At 40.0% G+C, this 22,474-nt stretch overlaps 1 protein-coding gene across 2 annotated transcripts in view; it reads right to left on the minus strand.

The window, feature by feature from the left end:
• The window catches only part of MCU (mitochondrial calcium uniporter), a 203,187-nt gene that overhangs the window by 136,730 nt on the left and 43,983 nt on the right, over positions 1–22,474 (minus strand). The gene's annotated exons all lie outside the window — the stretch shown is intronic.

Here is a 22,474-nt window from a genome sequence, read left to right on the forward strand (position 1 = left end):
TCTGTGATTTCTGCTTTTAGGGAAAGCCAAAAAAATTGGCACATTCAGCAAAAGCATTGGTTTATTTCTTGACCAATACTCATCAATTAATCTAATCCACCCACAAGCAGCCTGAAGTAAATTAATTCTAGTAACTGAAAGTTGCATATTCATACTTTCAGAAAAAAGAAATAGACTGCTTTAGTAACTATTTCCCTTTCTCTGGGCGGCAATTTCTCTGAGGTTTCATACATACACCATCAATTCTCTGAGATTTTACACACCATCTCTCTGTTTACCAATACACAACTGTATCTGTGGACATGATATATAGCACAGACGGCTGTAAAGGAAGCCAGAATATGTCACCCCGAAATATTCCTCTTTGACACAAATATTTTAAACTGAAGAAGCAGGTACAATGGCATGTGCCTGTAGTCCCAGCTACTCGGGAGACTGAGATGAGAGATCACTCAAGCTCAGGTGTTTGAGGCCAACCTGGACAACATAGTTAGACTCTCTTAACCAAATCTGTGAAGAGGGAGTTGAGAAAAAATAATGAATAAAGGAAGAGCTCTTTCTATCCTCCTCTCCTGCTTTTCCACCTAAAGATATAAATTCTCCTTTACTGGAGACAACTTATCAACTCAGATATGGCACCAGAGGGATCACAAATCTTACTCCACTAGTTTACTGCCATATATTTACTTTTCCTTCCCATAGTTTCCCACCTTTGGAAGTGTTAACCTGCTTTTCTTTGTCTTGTCACTTCTGGAAAATTCATTGCTCTTTGTTGAAGATGCTACATAGGCAAGTGTTCTAAGCCACTGCTTTGAAATACTTCTCACTGAGGTTTCTCCTGCATCATGTGCACTGCACAAGTGAATATACACCTGCTTGTTTTTCGCTTGTTAATCTGTCATTTGTCACAAAGGCCTGTCCCCAATTATGAACTTATGAGGGTTAAGGAAAAATTATATTTCTTCTCTGACAATTGCTTCAAAGAACATTCTCATGGGGGAGGAGGACAGAATTATTTAGTTGGGGAAAAACACTGGCTTGTATTATCAAATAACTCTTCAAATTATCTCTTCAGACCACTTCAGCTAGCTAGGCATAAATTCTTTCCCTCTTTAGAGATTAAAAAAAAATTGTTAAGAACTAGGTGATGTTACTCCAATTTTTATGGCCTTTTAAAAAACTACTTTTATATTTTAGCACTGACACACAGGCTCGCACCTCTTAGAAAAAGTAAAAAGCTTCCATTCAAAAAACAGCAATTTTTACAGATCTTTCTATATGTTCTTTGGGTGGGGGGTGGGGAAGTAGGAGGAAGAAGGAGATGAAGCACACTGTACTTGTCCCAAATTATATTTTCCTTTTTCATGTTTTTCCCTGAAACAATAACGTTTGTACTCCTTATACAATAATGTCACATCTCCCTTGTTTCTTCAGCTGGAGGAGGTGGTAGTGGTGACTTCCTGTTGCTAATCTCTACATTACCTCACCATCTCCTATTTGGCTCTCAGCTCTTTCACTACCTGTGTTATAATGTTCTCTCATCGAATTCCTTCTGTTGTAAATGCCTGAAATGGTTTCTGTTTTCCTTGTGAGACCCTGACTGATAAAACCACTCACTTGACAATGTGCCATTTACTGCTTTTTGAAATGTTAAGTAGCTTTTTCATATACTTATGTACTTTCATATGGTTCTTTTCTTTTTTTTTTTCCTTTTTCGAGATGGAGGTCTCATTACGTTATCCAGGCTGGACCCATACTCCTGAGTTCAAATAATCCTCCTGCCTCAGCCTCCCAAGTACCTGGGACTACAGGTGTATGCCACTGAGCCCAGCTTCACATGGTTCTTTTACAAATAAAAAGCAAAAGCTTGAGTTCATGGACTCTGAGATCAAAACTAACTTTTCAGTGCTAAAGATGGCAGCAGGGGGCGGGGATTGGGAGGAGGGGAGCTGGACACGGCGGGAAGGACATAAAACGTCAACAGGGAATGTCAGGGAACAAAATGGATGGCAAACGCTAACTTAAGGTAATATGCTAGCTATGCCAAAGTAAGGTCAAATCAAGGAGTCTCCTCAGTTTGAGCTCTTCTTTGAATATGGCAAAACTACTACTAAAAACAAATCAGAAGGGGTACTGACCATGAATACAGCAAGCAATGATTATGCTATCACAGCCTCCAAGAGCAATGAACTTGCATTCACCCAGTGAATTATGCAGTTTCTCCTGAGAGGCTCCCCAAATTGGCTAATGACTTAAAAGAAAATTTTTATGTATAAGTAATTGTTAGTGGCTATAACCTAGAGCAATCTACTGAAAAATGTAGTTCTTAAATGCTAACAATCCAAACAGATTGATACCGCAACATGGTACAAATAGTATTGTTTCCAAAAAAGAAAGAGAATACCATACGGCCACGTAAACCTCTTTTAAAAACTGATTTTGGCCGGGCTCACACCTGTTATCCAGTACTTTTGGAGGCTGAGGCAGGATGATTGCTTGAGCTCATGAGTTCAAGACCAGCCTGGGCAACACGGCAAAACCCTGTATCTAATAAAAACACAAAAAATTAGCCAGGTGTGGTGGTTCACACCTGTAATCCCAGCACTTTGGAAGGCTGAGGTGGGTGGATCCACTTGAGACCAGGAGTTCGAGACCCACTTGGGCAACAAAGCAAGACCTTGTCTCTACAAAATATGTAAAAGAAAACAATTAGCTGGGTATGGTGGTGCACACCGGTAGTCCTAGCTACTCAGGAGGCGGAGGTGGGAGGACTGCTTGACCCTGGGAGATTGAGGCTGCCGTGAGCTATGATCACATCACTGCACTCTAAGCCTGGGTAACAGAGAGAGACTCTGTCTCAATGAAAAAAAAAAAAATGGTTTCAATTGGGCTAATATCCCTAAAGCAAGTACTTCGGCACAACCTTTGAAAACTCTTATCTGGCAAAAACAACAACAAAGGTTGAAGAGATGCCATATTTAGATGATCGTTTATCTATTTATGCTTCTGCCGTTCAAATTGCTTTGAATTACAGGCTACAAGTGCAAACTCATAGTGATCTAATATTAATAACAATAACAACAACAGTTAGCACTTAAATAGTACTTAATGTATTTACTGTATTTATGTGCAAGGCACTATTCTAAATGCTTCATGTATTTAACTCATATAGTACTCACAACTCATTGGATAGGTATAATTGTTCTCCACTCTACCATCAACATTACACACCAGGCTTAAAGACATAAAGTAAATTGCCCAAGCTGGCCAGGTGGGGTGGCTCATGCCTGTAATCCCAGCACTTTGGGAGGCCAAGGCGGTGGATCATCTGAGGTCAGGACTTCAAGACCATCCTGATCGACATGCTGAAACCCCGTCTCTACTAAAAATACAAAACTAGCTGGGCATGGTGCACGCCTGTAATCCCAGCTCCTTGGGTGGCTGAGGCAGGAGAATTGCTCGAACCTGGGAGGTAGAGGTTGCAGTGATTGAGATCACACCATTGCACTCTAGCCCAGGCAATAAGAGCAAATCTCTGCCTCAAGAAAAAAAAAAAAAAAAAAGCCCAAGTTCACATATCTAGTAAGAAATAGCTAGAATTTGACCCCAGGTAGTCTGAGTCTTTTAACCACTATACTTATTATATTCCCTTCCTAACTTGATCAAGGTCACACAGCTAACTAGGTGGTGAGACCAGGAATTCAATACAAATCTTGAGCCACATAAAAACACAGTTCGTTATGAAATACGTGAGGTTATAACTCTGTAGTTCTACCCTTTAAGTGCTAAGAAATCTTTAACATCATCTGCAAAAAATGTCTGCAAACTGGGCAGTATGAGACTTGAGCGTCATTTATTGGGCTTTTTGTTGCTGTTGTTTTTGAGGCAGTGTCTAGCTAAGCCCAGGCTGAAGTGCAGTGATGTGCTCATGGCTCACTGCCACCTCAACCTCCTGGGCTGCTCATGCCTGTAATCCCAGCAGTTTGGGAGGCCAAAGCAGGTGGATGACCTGAGGTCAGGACTTCAAGACCATCCTAATCAACATGGTGAAACCCTGTCTCAGCCTCCCAAAGTGCTGGGACCACAGGTGTGTGCCAACATGCCTGGCTAATTTTTTAATTCTTTGTAAAGACAGGGTCTATGTTGCCCAGGTTCATCTCAAACTCCTGGGCTCAAGTAATCCCCCTGCCTTAGCCTCCCAAAGTGCTGAGATTACAGGTGTGAGTCAGCATGCCCAGCCTCCAGTGTCATCTGTAATTCAACCAACCTGCATGATACATAATAGAAAGAGGAAAATACTGATGATCAGAAAATCTGGCTGAAGTCTTAACTTTGCCATTAATTGGCAGCATGCTATTAAACAGAATATAAGCTCTGGACTCAAATAGACCTGGATTGAAATCTGGGCTTTAAGACCTCTGGGTAAGGGTGGCTCAGTTTGTGCACAGTACAAAGGCATCAAGGAAGCAAAATAAGGCTGAAATTCTGCCCATGTTCAGCTCACAGATGCTGAAATAAGTGGCATCTAAGCACAGGTCTCCAAGTTACTGCTTCGGGTGGTGTGCCAGGCCAGAGGTAGTTTGGCTTCCTCATTGGTTCACCACAGGGGGTAACTTTCCTAATTCAAACAGAAGTCTCTCATAGCTAGTGGTGGCTCTGCCTACTCTGCTACTTACCATATAATAATTGCTACTTGCAATATAATCTAGGGTAAGTTACTTAATCACTCTAAACCTCAGTTTCCTCATTTGGGAAATATGGCTGAAAACAGTACTTGCTTCATAGTGTGGGTTTGTGTGTGTGTGTGTGTGTGTGTGTGTGTTTTTGTTTTTTTTGGACAGAGTCTTCTTGCTCTGTCACCCAGGCTAGAGTGCAGCGGCACAATCACAGATCACTGCAGTCTCAATATCCCAGGCTCCGGTGATCCTCCCACGTCATCCTCCCAAGTAGCTGGGTCCAGAAGCGCATGCCACCACCACAACCAGCTAATTTTTTGTATTTTTTGTAGAGACAGGATTTTGCCATGTTGCCCAGGTTGGTCTCAAACTCCTGGGCTCAAGCGATCTACCAAGCCTCAGCCTCTCAAAGTTCTGGGACTACAGGCATAAGCCATTATGCCCGGCCCATTATGCGGTTTTCGGTATTACATGAAATGATGCAAGTTAAGGTGCCAGGTACTTAATAGGTTCTCAATAAACTGTAACCATTAACATCATAATCTCTCTCAGCCTCAGATTCCTAATACGCTAAAAATGAATACCACCTACTGCACAAGACATTTCTGGGAATGTTGAATGAAATTTGATAAATGAACAAGCAGTTTATAAACTATATTGTACAATGTAACAACGAGTAAATATAAAGGGTTCTTGGTAACTAGAACTTAATGTATTAATATGATGGAATGTCAAGTAATATTTTTGCTGCTGGTATTAACTCATTTAAACTTTTTACATCATATATTCTTATTTTGGGTGTTACTTATTTTAGGGAAGATAATCATGCTCACAGATCACTTTAAACTGCGAGAAAAAAATTATTTCATTAGCGAAATACGTAAACAATACAAATCTAAGAGGTCTAAAGTTAACTGGTATCCTCCAAGAAAGAAAAATTCTTCACTCTATAAGGTTTGAAGCAACTTTTTAAAAAGTCACCACAACCACTGAACTTTCTTGCTTTAAATCAGGGCCTCTCAATAGAAAAGATGGTGTTTTATATCCACATGTCATGCAGAAACCAGCAGACTGTTATGATGTTATCATGGCATAACTGCATCTTCTCTGAACTTGGAAATGGCATTCTTCAGAGACTGCCTGTTGATTCATTTCAACTTCAAAATGAATATTTGACCTTGCTTCTTTAAGAAGGGCTCCTTCCACCTTTACTGTAATGTTTGGGATGTTTAAAGTTTCTATTACCATAAATTCCAAACTTACAGTCACACAGCAGCCATTACTCTGCTATAAGAAACACACACCACAGGCCTACAAATGAGAGGATTTTAATAGGCCTCCAGTTCTGTAACTAAATGTTTCCTGTGATCCATGCAGCAGGCAAAACCCAAAACAAAACTAACACCAAATCCTATATTGTCCTTCATATCTCTTTGCCTTCCAAATGTGCCCTCAGTTTTGTTGTTGCTTTGTTGCTATTCATGTTTATTACTATCACCAAAAAGCTAGCCACACATTTATCAATACAGTACTAAGAAAAGAATGTTTTCGACTTCATTAATGCCTGTATGTTCTTAGCATTTAGACATAAAGCACATTCTATATTTACTGTGGATTATTCTGCCCATTCAAAAAAACATTTGGAGGGTGGACGTGGTGGCTCATGCCTGTAATCCCAGCACACTGGGAGGCCAAGGCAGGCAGATCACTTGAGGCCAGGAGTTCAAGACCAGCCTGACCAACATGGTGAAACCCTGTCTCTAGTATTAAAAAAAAAAAAAAAAAAATTCTGGACCTGTCACTCATGTCCTCAGCAGACTGATCTGCTCTGAGATAATGCGTGAAAAGTATTATCTCCTAAGGGTTGACTTCAAATAGACAAATGAATTAAAGATATAAATGTGCGGCCGGGCATGGTGGCTCACGCCTGTAATCCCAGCACTTTGGGAGGCCAAGGGGGGTGGATCACGAGGTCAGGAGATCGAGACCATCCTGGCTAACATGGTGAAACCCCATCTCTACTAAAAATACAAAAAATTAGCTGGGCGTGGTGGCGGATGCCCGTAGTCCTAGCTACTCAGGATGCTGAGGCAGGAGAATCAGTTTAACCCAGGAGGTGGAGGTTGCAGTGAGCTGAGATGGGCAACTGCACTCCAGCCTGGGTGACAGAGCAAGACTCCGTCTCAGGAAAAAAAGAAAAAAGAAAGTCTGCCACATGTACCCAAGCAGGCCTGCACAAGAACGTTCATAGTGGCATCTTTATTACAGAAAATAATTGGAAATTAGCTGCATGACTATCAGCAGGGAACAGATAATGAGTGGTCAAAAATTTTTTGCTGAATGAATGACACTGAGGGATTAATAACAATGTCTCAAAGGAAGCCAGACCCTCATGAACCTGTGCAACAACAACATCATTAAGAGAAAGAGGCGGAGTGCAGCGGCTCGCACCCATAATCCCAGCAATTGGGAGGCCGAGGTGGGTGGATCACTTGAGGCCAGGAGTTTGAGACCAGCCTGGCCAACATAGTGACACCCCATCTCTACTAAAAAATACAAAAATTAGCCAGGCACTGTGGTGCATGCCTGTAGTCCCAGCTACTCAGGAGGCTGAGGCATGAAAATCACTTGAACCCAGGAGGCAGAGGTTGCAGTGAGCCAAGATTGCGCCACTGCATTCTAGCCCGGGGAAACAGAATGAGACTCTGTCTCAAAAAAAAAAAAAAGAAGAAGAATATGTTAGAGAAAAAAACCATTTGAGGCTGGGTGCAGTGGCTCATACCTATAATCCCAGGACTTTAGGAGTCCGAGGCAGGCGGATCACTTGAGATCAGGAGTTCGAGGCCAGCCTGGCCAACATGGTGAAAACCCATCTCTCCCAAAAATATAAAAAATTAGCCAGGTATGGTGGTGTGTGCCTGTAATCCCAGCTACTCAGGAGGCTGAGGCAGGAAAACCGCTTGAACCCAGGAGATGGAGATTGCAGTGAGCCGAGATCATGCCACTGCATTCCAGCCTGGGCAACAGAGCAAAACTGTCTCCAAAAAAATAAAATAAAAAATAAAAATGAATTAAAATATCAAACTATTGAAACATGCAACAACATGGATGAACCTCAAAGGCATTGTGCTGAGTGAAATAAGCTAATCTAAGCTAAATAAGCTAACATAAATGTTATAAACTATTTGATTTCATTTATATGACAATCTGCAAAAGGCAAAAGTATAGAAACAGAACAAATGAAAGGTTGTCAGGGGTTAGGGATGAGAGGAAGAACGGAACTCAAATGGGCAGCACAAGAGAAATTTAGGGGCAATGAAACTGTTCTGCATTCTGATTGTGAAGGTGGTTACACAAATCTATGTAAATTCATAGACACGTACATCAAAAAAAGGTCAATTTTATTAAATATAGACTTTAAAAGTCTGAAAAAAATCAGTATCTCCTCCAAATGATGCGTATCTGTGTCACATACCTACTTCTTGAAAATGTAAAAGCCTACTGGATCATGCAGTTAGACGCCCATCCACATAAATGCTAGGATATCTCCCTCAAAGATGGTTAACAAAAAGCCTAAATAAGCGTACTGAACAAGGCTCTTAAAAATCAAATTTGTAATCAATGCCTTGCAACAAAGTTTTCTCAGAGCTCAGTTTTGTACCTATTTTATTATCTTAATCTAGAATTTAAAAACAATAATATTACACAATTAAAAGGAAACATCCTTCTGTCACATTGGTTTTCATGCACATAAAACCTTCTTGCAGGGATGGAAGAAATTGATCGTCTGTTAAAATTATTTACCTTTTCCCTCTTACTCAATCTCTCCAGTTCAGTGTTCCCTGAATAAAAAGTGTTCTAAGCTCTGAGATGAAGGAGACCTCACTCACAGATCAGGAACTTTACACTGATGAATTCTGTGACTTCACTTTCTACAGCCTACCAGGATTCTCCAAAAAGAAGGTAGCAAAGGCTGGGGGCATGGTGGCTCACACCCATAATCCCAGCACTTTGGGAGACCAAGTCAAGGCAGGTGGATCACCTTAAGTCAGGAGTTCAAGACCAGCCCAGTCAACATGGTGAAACCCCGTCTCTACTGAAAAAAAAAAAAAAAAAAAAAAAGTACAAAAATTAGCTGGACATGGTAGCACATGCCTGTAGTCCCAGCTACTTGGGAGGCTGAGGCAGAAGAATCACTTGAACCTGGGAGGCGGAGGTTGCAATGAGCCGAGATCACGCCATTGCACTCCAGCCTGGGCAACAGAGCAAGACTCTGTCTCATTAAAAAAAAAAAAAAAAAAAAAGAAGGTAGCAAAGCTACAATAGCACCCTTTAACTAGGGTGACCATATGTCCCAATTTGCCTGGGATAGTACAGCTTAACACCTGCTCCTGTAACATATTTATTGTCAGCACTCTCTTTCACTCAAAAGGCACTGAAATTTAGAGGTGACTTATATGGCCATCTTAACCCCCTTTAAGAACCTAACTTTTAATCCTTATCTATCACCAAGACATAGAAAGCAGTCCTTACAAACAGAAGTCCCTATACTAGGCCAAAAAAGGCAGAACATTTAATTTGATCAACCTAATGTATTTATTTTGTAATTACAAGCTAATAAAATTAGATTCTTTGCATTATATAATTGCATATAAATAGCTTCACACTCTAGTAAATACCTTATACCTTAGAAGAAAAGCTCCTATCAGTCAGGTTGGAGAAAAATAAATCACTCATTTAAAATCTCTACCCCTGTCACAATTCTCAAGTTGGTTTTGATTTTAGAGGCAAGGTTTCACTCAGTCGTCCAGGATGAAGTGCTGTGGCATGATTACAGCTCACTGTAGCCTTAACCTCCGGGGCTCAAGCAATCCTCCCACCCCAGTCTCCCAAGTAGCTGAGACCACATACATGTGCCACCATAACCAGCAAAAAAAAAAAAAAATTTTTTTTTTCAATTATTGGGAGAGATGAGATTTCACAATGTTGCTGTTGCACAGACTGGTCTTGAACTCCTGGGCTCAAACAATCCTCCCACCTTGGCCTCCCAAAGTGTTTGGATTATAGGCGTGAGCCATCATAATCCAACATTCTCAAGTTTTACAGCTATTTGATAGTGTGGAATAGTAAGTGCTTTTCATCCCAATTTAGGATGCTGTGTGGCAAATTCTAGAGAAGCTAAATGACCCTAACATCTTAATCCTCAGATGGAAAGTTTACCTGTTTCCTTAAAGTAATACCATTGTCAAGGAAAGAACAGGTTTCAAATTATAATTATTTTCTTGAGACTGTAACAAACATGGACCAGGATGTCCTTCCCTTAGAGTTTATCTTTTTTTTTTTAAACAACGAAGTATTTCTTCAGAGAATGAATTAACCAGACTCCTTATATCTCCTTTTTAAAATTTATTATTTGTAGAGACAGGGTCTTGCTATGTTGCCTAGGCTGGTCTCAAACTCCTGGGTTCAAATGATTCTCCCAGCTAGGCTTCTCAAAGCACCAGGATTACAGGCATGAGCCACCTCGCCCAGCCATTATATCTCCTTGACATTTGGATAGTTCACTAGACAGGACAAAAGTTATTACTTATCACTCCTTATTAATGGATCTGATGGGGAAAAGATAATAAAATGCAGACCTACACTGTTCAATATGACAGTTACACACTCTATTGAGCACTTAAAATGTGTCTCATCTAACGATAATTAAGATGGTTGGCCGGCGCAGTGGCTCACACCTGTAATCCCAGCACTTCGGGAGGCCAAGGTGGGCGGATCACCTGAAGTCAGGAGTTCGAGAACAGACTGGCCAACCTGGTGAAACCGCATCTCTACTAAAAATACAAAAATTAGCTGGGCGTGGTGGTGGGCGCCTGTAGTCCCAGCTACTCAGGTGGCTGAGGCAGGAGAATCACTTGAACCTGGGAGGCAGAGGTTGCAGTGAGCTGAGATCGTGCCATCGCACTCCAGCCTGGGCGACAGAGCGAGACTCCGTCTCAAAAAAAAAAAAAAAAAAGACTCTTGAAGATTAAGTATGGAAAAAAAGGATGTAACTCATTAATCTTTATATTGAATAGTGAAATATTTTTATATTATGTTAAACAAAATACATTATTCAAATTAATTTTACTTGTTTCTTTCCACTTTTGAAAATACGGCTACTAAAATATTTTAAATTAAGTATTTGGCCATATTACACTTCCATGGTTTGGTTTGGTTTTGTTTTTTTCTGAGACAGGATCTCGTTCTGTCAAGCCAGTGGCATGATCATGGCTCACTGCAGCTGCGACCTCCCAGGCTCAAGTGATCCTCCCACTCTGCCTCCAGAATAGCTGGGACCACAGGCGTGCGTCACCACATCTAGCTTTTTTATTTTTTTCCTTTCTTTTTTTGGTAGAGACGAGGTCTCTCTGTGTTACCCTGACTGGGCTCAAGGGCTCAAGCGATCCTCCTGCCTCAGCTTCCCAAAGTGTTGGGATTACAGGCATGAGCCACCGTGCCTGACCTATTTCTATGTTTTAATGTGTTTCCAAAATAATTTTCGTATTACCAATAGCAGGCATAACAGCGACTGCAGCAAAGTGCAAAAGCAACAAAATCATCTGTAACAAGAACGGTCCTTATTACCTTATCGTAACAAGCACTATACATTCTTTAACAGATTTTTTAAAAGAACAAAAAGAAAAGAAAACCAACAAAAACTCATCGAGTTTTTAAAAATGCACTACTCCTTACTTTTCTGGTTCAGAATATATTCTTAATCCTCTAAGAATGCATTAAGTATCTATAACATTCGTATAGACATTGTGTGATCCCTGAAATATCTGAAAACAACGCAACAGTGGATTCTGGAAGACCGTAATGCCAGCTTGGGAAACCCATGGCAACAGAGAAGGAGTGCAATGGGGAATGAGGAAGCAAAACACGGGCACTGAACATGGACTAAAAGCAGCAAGTGGAAGCAACCAGAGTTAAAAATCAGCACCTCTGCCCTACACACATAGTCCCTAACCTTTTCCTTATATTTTTAGTTTATATTTTTGGCTGGTTTTGGTCACATTTCCAGGGTTAGGCTGAAAAGGCCCAGACAGTTTCATTGTTAGGTTCAGAATTACATTTGTATTTCCAAATTTCAAAGAGACTAAATTCATGCCTAGCAACCTACCACTAAGTGTTTACCAAACTTCTAGATAGAGATCATAAATTAGTCACCTCCCCAATTCAGTACATAATAACTACATGTCTTCATATCTCAGAGTCGGCAGGGATTAGAAGTCCAAATAAGTTATTTTTTTTCTGAACCCTGCGTTACCTTCCATGGAAGCAATTATAAGAAATTTGGCATTAAGTTTACATTTCAGATGGCTACTAAACATTACAATTATGCAATTAGCACAGAATCCCCAAACACATAAGGGCTAGTGTAATCTCTGCTTGGAGACAACTTCAGACATTTCAAACACTGAAGTCTTATTACGTACCCTAGAACCAGAAGAAGGCCTGAAAATAACAGACTCGGGCTTGCTGCTTAGGATACTGTTCTAATAGATACAATTCAAACATTCAACTTAATCAGAGCATTTAAGTCAGATTTATCCAACTAAAAAGGGAGGTAGTATTTACATAGACACAGATGACATTTATGCCTCTACTTAAAGTTAAAACGCCTGCACAAAAAATTTTTGTTTTTTACAACCACAAAAAAACTTCTAATTCTCCAGATATGTGATGTGACTTGGAGCTTCTCCTCAAATATTTTTTCATTTTAAGTCTGACTATAATTCAAATATTTTATGGAGGCCTTTTCTTTTTGGTTTTTGAAAAATTACTGCAACGCCAGTGTGGCTGGTATCAGACAGTCTTATATTCGAATACTATAACTATAGTTTTCCACTAGGTTTCATGCTATACTGTGCACACAAAAGATGCTCAACAAATATTTGTTGAGTGAATAAATGAGAAGAGGAGAAGTATGTCCACTACCACCAAACAGCAAAGAAAATCTGGATGCAAGGAAACAAAACACAGGCAGGAACAGCTGGGATGCCCTTCCACCTAGAAACATTAAAAATAGCTACTCAGTACAGAATAATGAAGATGTTCTGGAGGTGGATAGTGGTGATGGTTCACAACTACATAAAGGTACTTAATGTCAATGAACTATACACTTCAAAATTATTAAAATTGCATATTTTATGTTATGTATACTTTACCACAATAAAAAAAATTGTTTAATAGCCAAATGTGACATGTGACTATACTTTCACAGGAAGACACTGAGGCTCTGGTGACAAAGTCTGGCCATGCAATGATATATGGTATACTACCACATAATGGTAATATGCCATTTTATGGTAATGATATATGGTAATATACCATATTATGATATATGGTAAAGGAAAAAACAAACAAGAAAAAAGGCTCTCAGTGAAAACATTGTACTATGAGAAAATTCTATGTGTTTGCCATATCCCTGTGATGAAAGTAGCATGCTATAGTAGCTATTTATGTATAAAATACCAAATAGTGGCCGGGCACGGTGGCTCACGCCTGTAATCCCAGCACTTTGGGAGGCTGAGGCAGGTGGATCACCTGAGGCCAGGAGTTCCAGACCAGCCTGGCTAACATGGTGAAACGCTGTTTCTACTAAAAACAGAAAAAACTAGCCAGTGTGGTAGTGTGCGCCTGTAATGCCAGCTACTCAGGAGGCTGAGCCACGATAATAGCTTGAACCTGGGAGGCAGAGGTTGCAGTGAGCCATTGCACTCCAGCTTGGGCAACAAGAGTGAAACTCCACCTCAAAGAAAAAAAATTCTGAATAGTATTCCCCTGGAAGAAAAACTAACTTTAGGTAAATGTAAAATCTGAACCTTTAGAAATAAACCAGCTTGCTTTAAGAAAACTGAATTAAATTATTTTGATCTAAATTGTCCATAAGCCTTGAGAGTTTATAAATAGGTTTTTTTAATGCATGTAGACTAACCCAAAAACAATTTTATAATATTAATATGAAACACTTATCTGTGGGCCTTATTATACAAATTCAAAAGAAAAGCTGAGGGGCAGATCATGTTAAGGGGAAAAAACAAAACCAAAAAAGCAAAAACAAAAACCTCTATCTTACACTAAACATCCAAAGGTTTAAAAAACAAAAAAATTAAATCTCAACTGGTGACCCAGGGATTATCTGCTGACCCCAGAGGTCTATCTAACCATTCCTTTAATGATCTCCAACTCAGAAACAGGTCTGGCAGTAAGAAGTCTGCATGGTAGCTCAAAGAGAGCTGGTAGAGATGTTTTTAAGAAAGGAGAGCAGACCTACCCTTTTGAATAACTACCAGCTGTGCTGTTTTATATTCTGTCCCAAAGCTGTGACCAGTTGGCATTTTCTCCTCCCTAAACTCCTGAATTTTGAGACGGAGTCTCACCCTGTCACCCAGGCTGGAGTGCAGTGGCGCCATCTCGGCTCACTGCAACCTCCGCCTCCTGGGTTCAAGCGATTTTCCTGCCCCAGCCTCCCGAGTAGCTGGGACTACAGGTGTGCGCCAATTTAAGGAACTAGTTAACAAAATGAAGTTAGTCTACCCTTGCTGTTTTGTGTTCTGCTCCAAAGCTATGGCCAGTGAGCCAAAAATTCTAGCACTTTCTCCTCCCCACCAAATTCTTCTTCATTTAAGAAGCTAGTTGGCAAAATGAAGTCAATCTACGGATCAAGCCTGCATTCAGTCTGTCACTAAGTAGGAATAGCACATTACCGCTAAAGTTCTCCAAAATATTACGCACCCAAAAATCTTTAAAAAAAAAAAAAAAAAAAGCATGTTTGGATACCTGAAAAATGAAGCCAAAAGATCAACTATATAGTTATACATAGTTATTCCATAATATAGAGAATTTGTAAACTATATAGAAAATACCTCCTATATTGAGTGGGATAAAAGGAAGATGCATGTATATTTTATATATTTATGTATATAAATAACATATATATGTTATACATACATATAAATACACACACATATATATATATAAACTACTAAGGGAGAGACATGAAAATGATGAGCTACAGCATAACCTACAAAACACAAATGGCTGGATTTCTGGAAAGAGGGGCAGAGTTTAGTTATGCTACAGAACAGTATCCTCCTCAGCTTTTTAGACTCAGCTGCCGCCAGGCACCAAGAGAATTTCATATAGAAATATACTATGCAGAACTAAGGTTATTTTCAAGTCTAATTAGTTGGTCTCAAATTCCATCATACATATATAAATCTTTCATGACTTCCTCATAGCCACTCTTCCAATGAAAGCATCCACCCCTCTAGGTGATAATGCAAAATTAATCTGTATTTGTTGAAGTTTTTTTCATTTGCCTCTAAGTTCATAATACACTAATCTGCATAACTCACAAGCTTCTAGAAGTAGAAACATGACTTGCATAGCACCTTAAATGTACAAGCACAGAAAAAAATGCTTCTAATAATTAGAACAGTGCCTCGTATACAGTAGGTATTCAGTAAATATCTGCTGAATGAATAAAAGAATTAATTCTAGTGAATATTACTATCTCCTCCCCATAAAGATACATTAAAGGGGCTCCAAAAACCCTCTTTTTTTTGAGATGGAGTATCACTCTGTCACGCAGGCTGGAGTGCAGTGGCGCAATATCGGCTCACTGCAGCCTCTGCCTCCCAAGTTCAAGTGATTCTCCTGCCTCAGCCTCCCGAGTAGCCAGGATTACAAGCACCCACCACCATGCCTGGCATTTATTTATTTTTATTTTTTTTATTTTTACTGGAGATGGGGTTTCACCATATTGACCAGGCTGGTCTCAAACTCCTGACCTCAGGTAATCCACCTGCCTCGGCCTCCCAAAGTGCCAGGATTACAGGTGTGAGCTACCATGCCCGGCCCAAAAACCCTCACTTTTCTCTAGACAGCTAATGACGGGGCAATGCCATAAATACAACATGATGATCAAGTCTCTTCCTCTCTCTCTCTCTCTCTCCCCCTCACCCTCTCTCTCATACTCTCTCACTGCACTCTCTCACACCCTCTCACATGTCCATTCGATACCAAAACTTGTTAACCCCCTTTCCCTGACTTCCTACCTTGAGTAAAACCCCTAGCAGCATTTATAGCATTGCACCCCCTAGAAATCACCTCAGGAGTTGCCCAAAGAGCAAGCTGCCATTCTAATTACATCTTCAGGAGAAAGACTTTTCCTAACTTGGGTTCCCTGGTGTTTTCTGTCTCCCCTAATGGGTATAATCAATCCCTGCAATTTATCTATAGTCCAGCCCCTGCCCATGGGCCACATACTCTTAAAATTAATGGCTCTTTATTATTAGGCACACTTATATGTGTGAAAGTTTGGGGGCAAGACATGTTTGACTTATCTTCCACTTTGTCCTAATTAAATCCTACTGATAGGATTCTCACACAATCACTCTCCCCAGTAAATATGCAAGCATCCAAAGAACACAAGAAAACCATATAAGAATCATATTCATTTCTGAGCATTATTTACTTAAGTCTAAAAAAACAGCTGAATGATATATAAAAATGCAGAGAACCTCTAGGGGGAAATGGCAACACAACAGAGTATTAATAAAATAGAATTGCAAGTCTGAAAAAACCCTATGATGACAAAGATGGACAGAGTGCAGTCCTGTGTTCCTTCACAATGGGGATATACTCTGAGAAATGCATTCTTATGCAATTTCATCATTATGCAGGCATCACACAGTGTACTTACACAAACTGAGATGGTACAGCCTACTACACATCTAGGATATATGGTATGTCCTATTGCTCCGAGGCTACACACCTGTACAACATGTTCCTGTAACAAACAGTATAGGCAACTGTAAAACAATGGTAAATATTTGTATATCTAAACATAGAAAAGGTACCATATACGATATTATAATCTTATGGGACCATCCATATATGCAGGTTATGGTTGACTGCAATGTCATTTTTTTTTTTTTTTTTTTGAGACAGAGTCTTGCTTTGTTGCCCAGGCTGGAGTACAGTGATCTCGGCTCACTACAAGCTCTGCCTCCCGGGTTCACGCCATTCTCCTGCCTCAGCCTCCCGAGTAGCTGGGACTACAGGCGCCCGCCACCATGCCCGGCTAATTTTTGGTATTTTTAGTAGAGATAGGGTTTCACCGTGTTAGCCAGGATGGTCTCGATCTCCTGACATCGTGATCCACCCACCTCGGCCTCCCAAAGTGCTGGGATTACCAGCGTGAGCCACCACACCCGGCCTCCAATGTCGTTTTGCAGTGCATGACTATACACAGAAAAGGATAAGAAGACTAATCAGATAGAAGTTTTAGATACACATCACCTACAAGCCATCATCAACTTGGCAGCATAACACAGGAAATGTCAACACTGGTGGCCACTGAAGAAAGGGAACATGGACACTCTTCTCACTGTTAAGATGCCTCTCACTTTACCTGGCATGTAAATATCTTCTACTGTCAAAAAAAGACTGTCTCTCTATGTTTATCCTTTTCAGTAAATGCCAGTAAACTGGACATATTTTTGACATAATTTGCTTATGCTTATTGAAATCTGTATTTAGTTATGGTCAAGAAAATGCTACTCTCGCCAGGCACGGTGGCTCACGCCTTTAATCCCAGCACTTTGGAAGGCCAAGGTGGGCGGATCACCTGAGGTCAGGAGTTTGAGCCCAGCCTGGCCAACATGGTGAAACCTCATCTCTATTAAAAATACAAAAAATTAGCCGGGTGTGGTGGTGGACGCCTGTAATCCTAGCTACTTGGGAGGCTGAGGCAGGAGAATCACTTGAACCCAGGAGGCAGAGGCTGCAGTAGGCCGAGATCGTGCCACTGCACTCCAGGCTGGAGGACAGAGTGAGACTCCGTCACAAAAAAAAAAAAAAGAAAAAGAAAAAGAAAATGCTATTCTCTCAAGAACTCAATTATAAACTCATTAACTATTGTATCTGAGAAAAAAAGATTGTTAATTGTGTTTACAATTAAATATATAAGTAAATGCATGACTAAGTAAATATTAATATATTGTGAATAACTATTAAAATACAATGGAAAAGCCTATATTACGTTAAACACAGATAGAATCCTTTTATGTATCCAAGAAGTCTTTGCCTATGAGATTGGAAACTTTTTCTCTCAGAACCATGCTCTCATCTCCCCTCTGTCACAATTGGATTAAATGGATCTTTCCTGAGAGCTCACTGAGACACAGCCACACTTAACAGCAGCACACTGGCTGCCCCAGCAAAGGAGCAAATGACTCATAGCATCTGCTGGTTTGAACTCAACCCTTGTACTACATTAGCTCTTATGACCTCACTGGAATCAAAATCAGAAATCAGGAAAACAAACAACATGCAAAATATAAATAGGAATACGAGTGAGAAGTCAGAAAGAAATATAGAAATAAAAATCACAATTCTGAAGCTTCATTGTTCAAGACATTCCAACAAAACTGATAAATAAGTTTGATTTTGGAAAACCATTTCTAATAGTATATTCTAGTCATTTCACTATTAACAAATTATGGAGCTTCCTATCTTGAGATAATGGAAGAGTCAGGTTCACACTACAAGTGAGAAAATCATGAAGATGACACTCTTTTTTTTTTTTTTTTTTTGGAGACGGAGTCTCACTCTGTTGTCAGGCTGGAGTGCAGTGGTGCGATCTTGGCTCACTGCAATCTCCACCTCCCAGGTTCAAGCAATTCCCCTGCCTCAGCCTCCTGGGACTACAGGCGCACACCACCACGCCCGGCTAATTTTTTATATTTTAGCAGAGACGAGGTTTTACCATGTTGGCCAGATGGTCTCCATCTCCTGACCTTGTGATCCGCCCACCTCAGCCTCCCAAAGTGCTGGTGGCGTGAGCCACCGTGCCCGGCGATGGCACTCTTTTTACAGTTGGCCACAGAACAGTAAGCAAGAGAGCTATTAACCAACACACAGTAAGGAGAAAAGACAATGATTGATGGGATCATAAGAGAAGAGAATAAAAATCTTAATTTTCGGCTGGGCACAGTGGCTCACGCCTGTAATCCCAGCACTTTGGGAGGCCGAGGCAGGCAGATCACTTGAGGTCAGGAGTTCAACAGCAGCTGGCAAACAGGGTGAAACCCTGTCTCTACTAAAAATACAAAAATTAGCCAGGCATGGTGGTGTGCACCTGTAATCCCAGCTACTCGGGAGGCTGAGGCAAGAGAATCGCTGGAACTCAGGAGGCAGAGGTTGCAGTGAGCCGAGATCGCACCACTGAATGCCAGCCTGGTCTCAAAAAAAAAAAAAAAATCTTAATGTTCTTCATTGGCTAACTTCATATACCAAGCCTACTTTTAGAGGAAAGAGGCTGAATAATCTCATACCCCTAAAGCGGTACCCATGGAAAAAGTCAGACTTTGGGAACATAAGAAGTTGGCTTTCTTTAAAATGGAAAATGTTTCTGTTTCATAAACAAAAAAGGCCTGAAAGACTACTCCAAGGAAGACTATTAAAATGCTGAATTCACCTAGAACTAAAGTTAACATTTTAAAGCTGGAATTCAAAGGAAAAAAGCACATATATAGTCTGACTTTTATCGCTTTTCCAATTCCCAATACAGGATTTTTAAAATCCTATTTGATGCAATACAATTTAACGAGATTCCAGTTGTGCTAAAAGTAATTCCAAATGTTATTTTTAAAGTGCATTGAAAGGAATGGTCTACCACAAATTCGAATATATGAACTTCACAGTAATGTAAACTGGTCATTCCAGCCTTTTCTTTTTTGAAGATTAGTCACTAGTAGTCAAAAAAATTTTAAGGTACATTACACCTAGACTCTCCCAATTCATAGTTTCTACTTCAGTAAATTATAATTTACTATACATCTATAATATAAGCACATCACTGTGGCATGACATTTAAACCATACTGTTCACACTGTATAAGTGCACATAGTTATGTGTCTTCCCATACATACAATATGTTTTTGGCTCTAGTTGAATGTAATAATGAGAAGAGTGTCCTAATAATAGTAAAAACAAAAGAGTTGGAGCCTTAAAAAAAACCGAGCATTTTGACCAGTAGAAAAGGAACAGGAGGATATCCCACACAAAAAGATGTGAACAAAGTCAGAGAACCATAAGGCACATCACAGGAATCTAGCACAGCAAAAGGCTCCGTTGTAAAAAGGAAAGGAGAAAAAAATAGCCTGGAAGGCTAGACTGAGTTCAACCATCAAGGGCTTTCAATACCAAAGTTCACAGATGTTAAGCTTCATTCTCCAGGCAACAAGCAACACAGGATTTTAAGCAGAGGAGTGACCATTATAAACTGGGTGCCAAATATAGCATTTCCACAGATAAGAAACTGTAAGTTTTACATAATATTTCCTTTTGCTTTGTTATTTATAAACCTTAACTATTAAAATACTGGCTGAGATGTCAACATCATGGCTATCAGCACTCAACATTTCTTTTCTCAAGACAATTAAAAATCCACATTTCCTTGTTTAGCATAAACTTTCTAGAAAGGCTCTTTGTCTTTCTGCCCCATTTTATCTAAAACAAATAGCACAAATCAGAGGAAAAGACTCTTTTCTAACATTTGTTCAATCTAAAAGCTAAATCCAGCATGTAGGATATACTTACTTTATTGCTATACCATGATTGGCTCTCTTCTTCACTCCAGGAGGCTATTTTTGATTTGTTGGACATATAAGTAAGGAGGAAAGAGTGGGAGCAATTTCTCAGAGCCCCCAGAATACTTATTAAGTTTACTCCAACTTCCCCTTCACCTTCCCCAAATAAATTCTTCTTAATTACTATAATTATTAGTTTTGTTATATTAACAGAATTTGAAAGCTTTTTCCAGTGGTTTTTACTTAGACTGTAACTCTGTTCCCAGTGTCCAGTCTAGGTTTTCTCATTCGTTTAAAATATTTATCCAGCTGCATTAACTCCCAAAAGCCTGTAAGTCCTAAAGACTACTAAAGCCGCAATTGTACCTGAAGATAACCGCAACAATACCACTGCTCATCCCTGCTCCCATGCCAACTTAAAAGCAGAAAGAATACGGAGTTCCTAGGAATATAATAAACAGCTTGTTGCCCTGGTGCCTACACAGCTCACTCTTGAACTTCAAGTCAAAGGTAAGAAACAGAAAAAGGGGAAATAGGCCGGGCATGGTGGCTCATGCCTGAAATCCCAGCACTTTGGGAGTTGGAGCGGGGAGGATCACTTAAGGCCAGGATTCAAGACCAGCCTGACCAACATGGTGAAAACCCATCTCTACTAAAAACACAAAAATTAGCCAGGCGTAGTGGTGCGCACCTGCAGTCCCAGCTACTCGGGAGGCTGAGGCACAAGAATCGCTTGAACCCAGGAGGTGGAAGTTGCAGTGAGCTGAGATCGCACCACATCAATCCAGCCCAGGCAATAGAGCGAGATACCATCTCCAAAAAAAAAAGAAAGAAAAGAAAAGAAAAGGAAAGAAAAATGGGAAATAATGTGCCAACTTTCCTTCTAAGGAATTCATATATGGCTGCTTCCCTTACCCCCTCCCTTTACATTTCAAATTATCGACCCATTACAACTAGACTATATGCTCTTTAAAGTCTGGGGCCCAGGCCTAGCAATGGGCATTTTACACAGAAGGTACAGAATAATAATTTTTTGAAACAAGTATTTCTTGAATTGAGGTTTCTGCTCATCTATTATTACCACTTTTATTCCTATAATGTTAAAGTTTCTGCTATTAACATTAGTGACTTCTGTTCTTTCTTCCTGACCTCAAAGACACTACCACATCCAAGAATGAAAACTCATGACCGGAGAATTTGAACTACACAACTACTATGGTACCAACAACCGCTATAGTATCAAACTGAAGTTTAGAGAAAGCAAGAGTCATATTCAAGAAAAATGTTTGTGGCCATTTAGAGTTTAAACCACAATTCATATACCCCACACGCTTCACTAACAAGACTAGAAAGCTTTTGGGAACACTGTAGTGAAGTATAAACAGTCTTACATAAACTTTTTTTAAACATTGAAAGCGACCAGCCTGTGAAAGCTCTTTTAGCAAATGCTAACACATTTTTCCTAGCACTACCATCTCAAACACCAAACAGCTTTATGTTGACAGCACGCAACAATGTCCAAGATTGTCCACCATTTAGACTGCTAAATGCCTGGCCTAAAAAATCATCAAAAGGGCACTACTGAGCTAAGGCAAAGGAAGCACATTAATAAATTTCTTTACTGACAAAATGTTACAGATTTTTTAAGTACATGAGAGAACTACAGCATTTAAACAATTAAAATCCTAAGCAAACATTTACTAAGATAATAATGGCAGGAGGAGGTGGGGCTCAGTTTCTGTTTACGATCTATTTACTAAAGCAGCTTAGCAACATTTATCCTAAACATACCCAGGAGGCAAGTGTTGGTCATAATCCTTCTTTCCTAATAAGCATAAAGGACCAACCCTTGGTCTCTGGGGGATATAATAGAACCATCTGGGGAAAAACAAAAGATGTCTGGGTTAGAAGGAAATATTTTCCTAAGAATGCAACAATTTTTTCCACTCTCACTTCCTTTTAGGACTAAACCTTTAGACAGGGGTACTAGGCAGCAGCAGTCAGGGCCTTACTGTTTAGTTATCTGATAATCCAAACCTTGGAGATGAAGGTAAATCTGAGCATGCAGAATGATCTGTAACAGCCCAGCTAACTTTCACTGTCACCAGCCAGATCAACTACAGAAAAGAATAAAGGCTCATGAAGCAAATC

The sequence above is a fragment of the Pongo pygmaeus genome, chromosome 8 (genome assembly GCF_028885625.2).
Source record: "Pongo pygmaeus isolate AG05252 chromosome 8, NHGRI_mPonPyg2-v2.0_pri, whole genome shotgun sequence".
Lineage (NCBI taxonomy): Eukaryota > Metazoa > Chordata > Mammalia > Primates > Hominidae > Pongo > Pongo pygmaeus.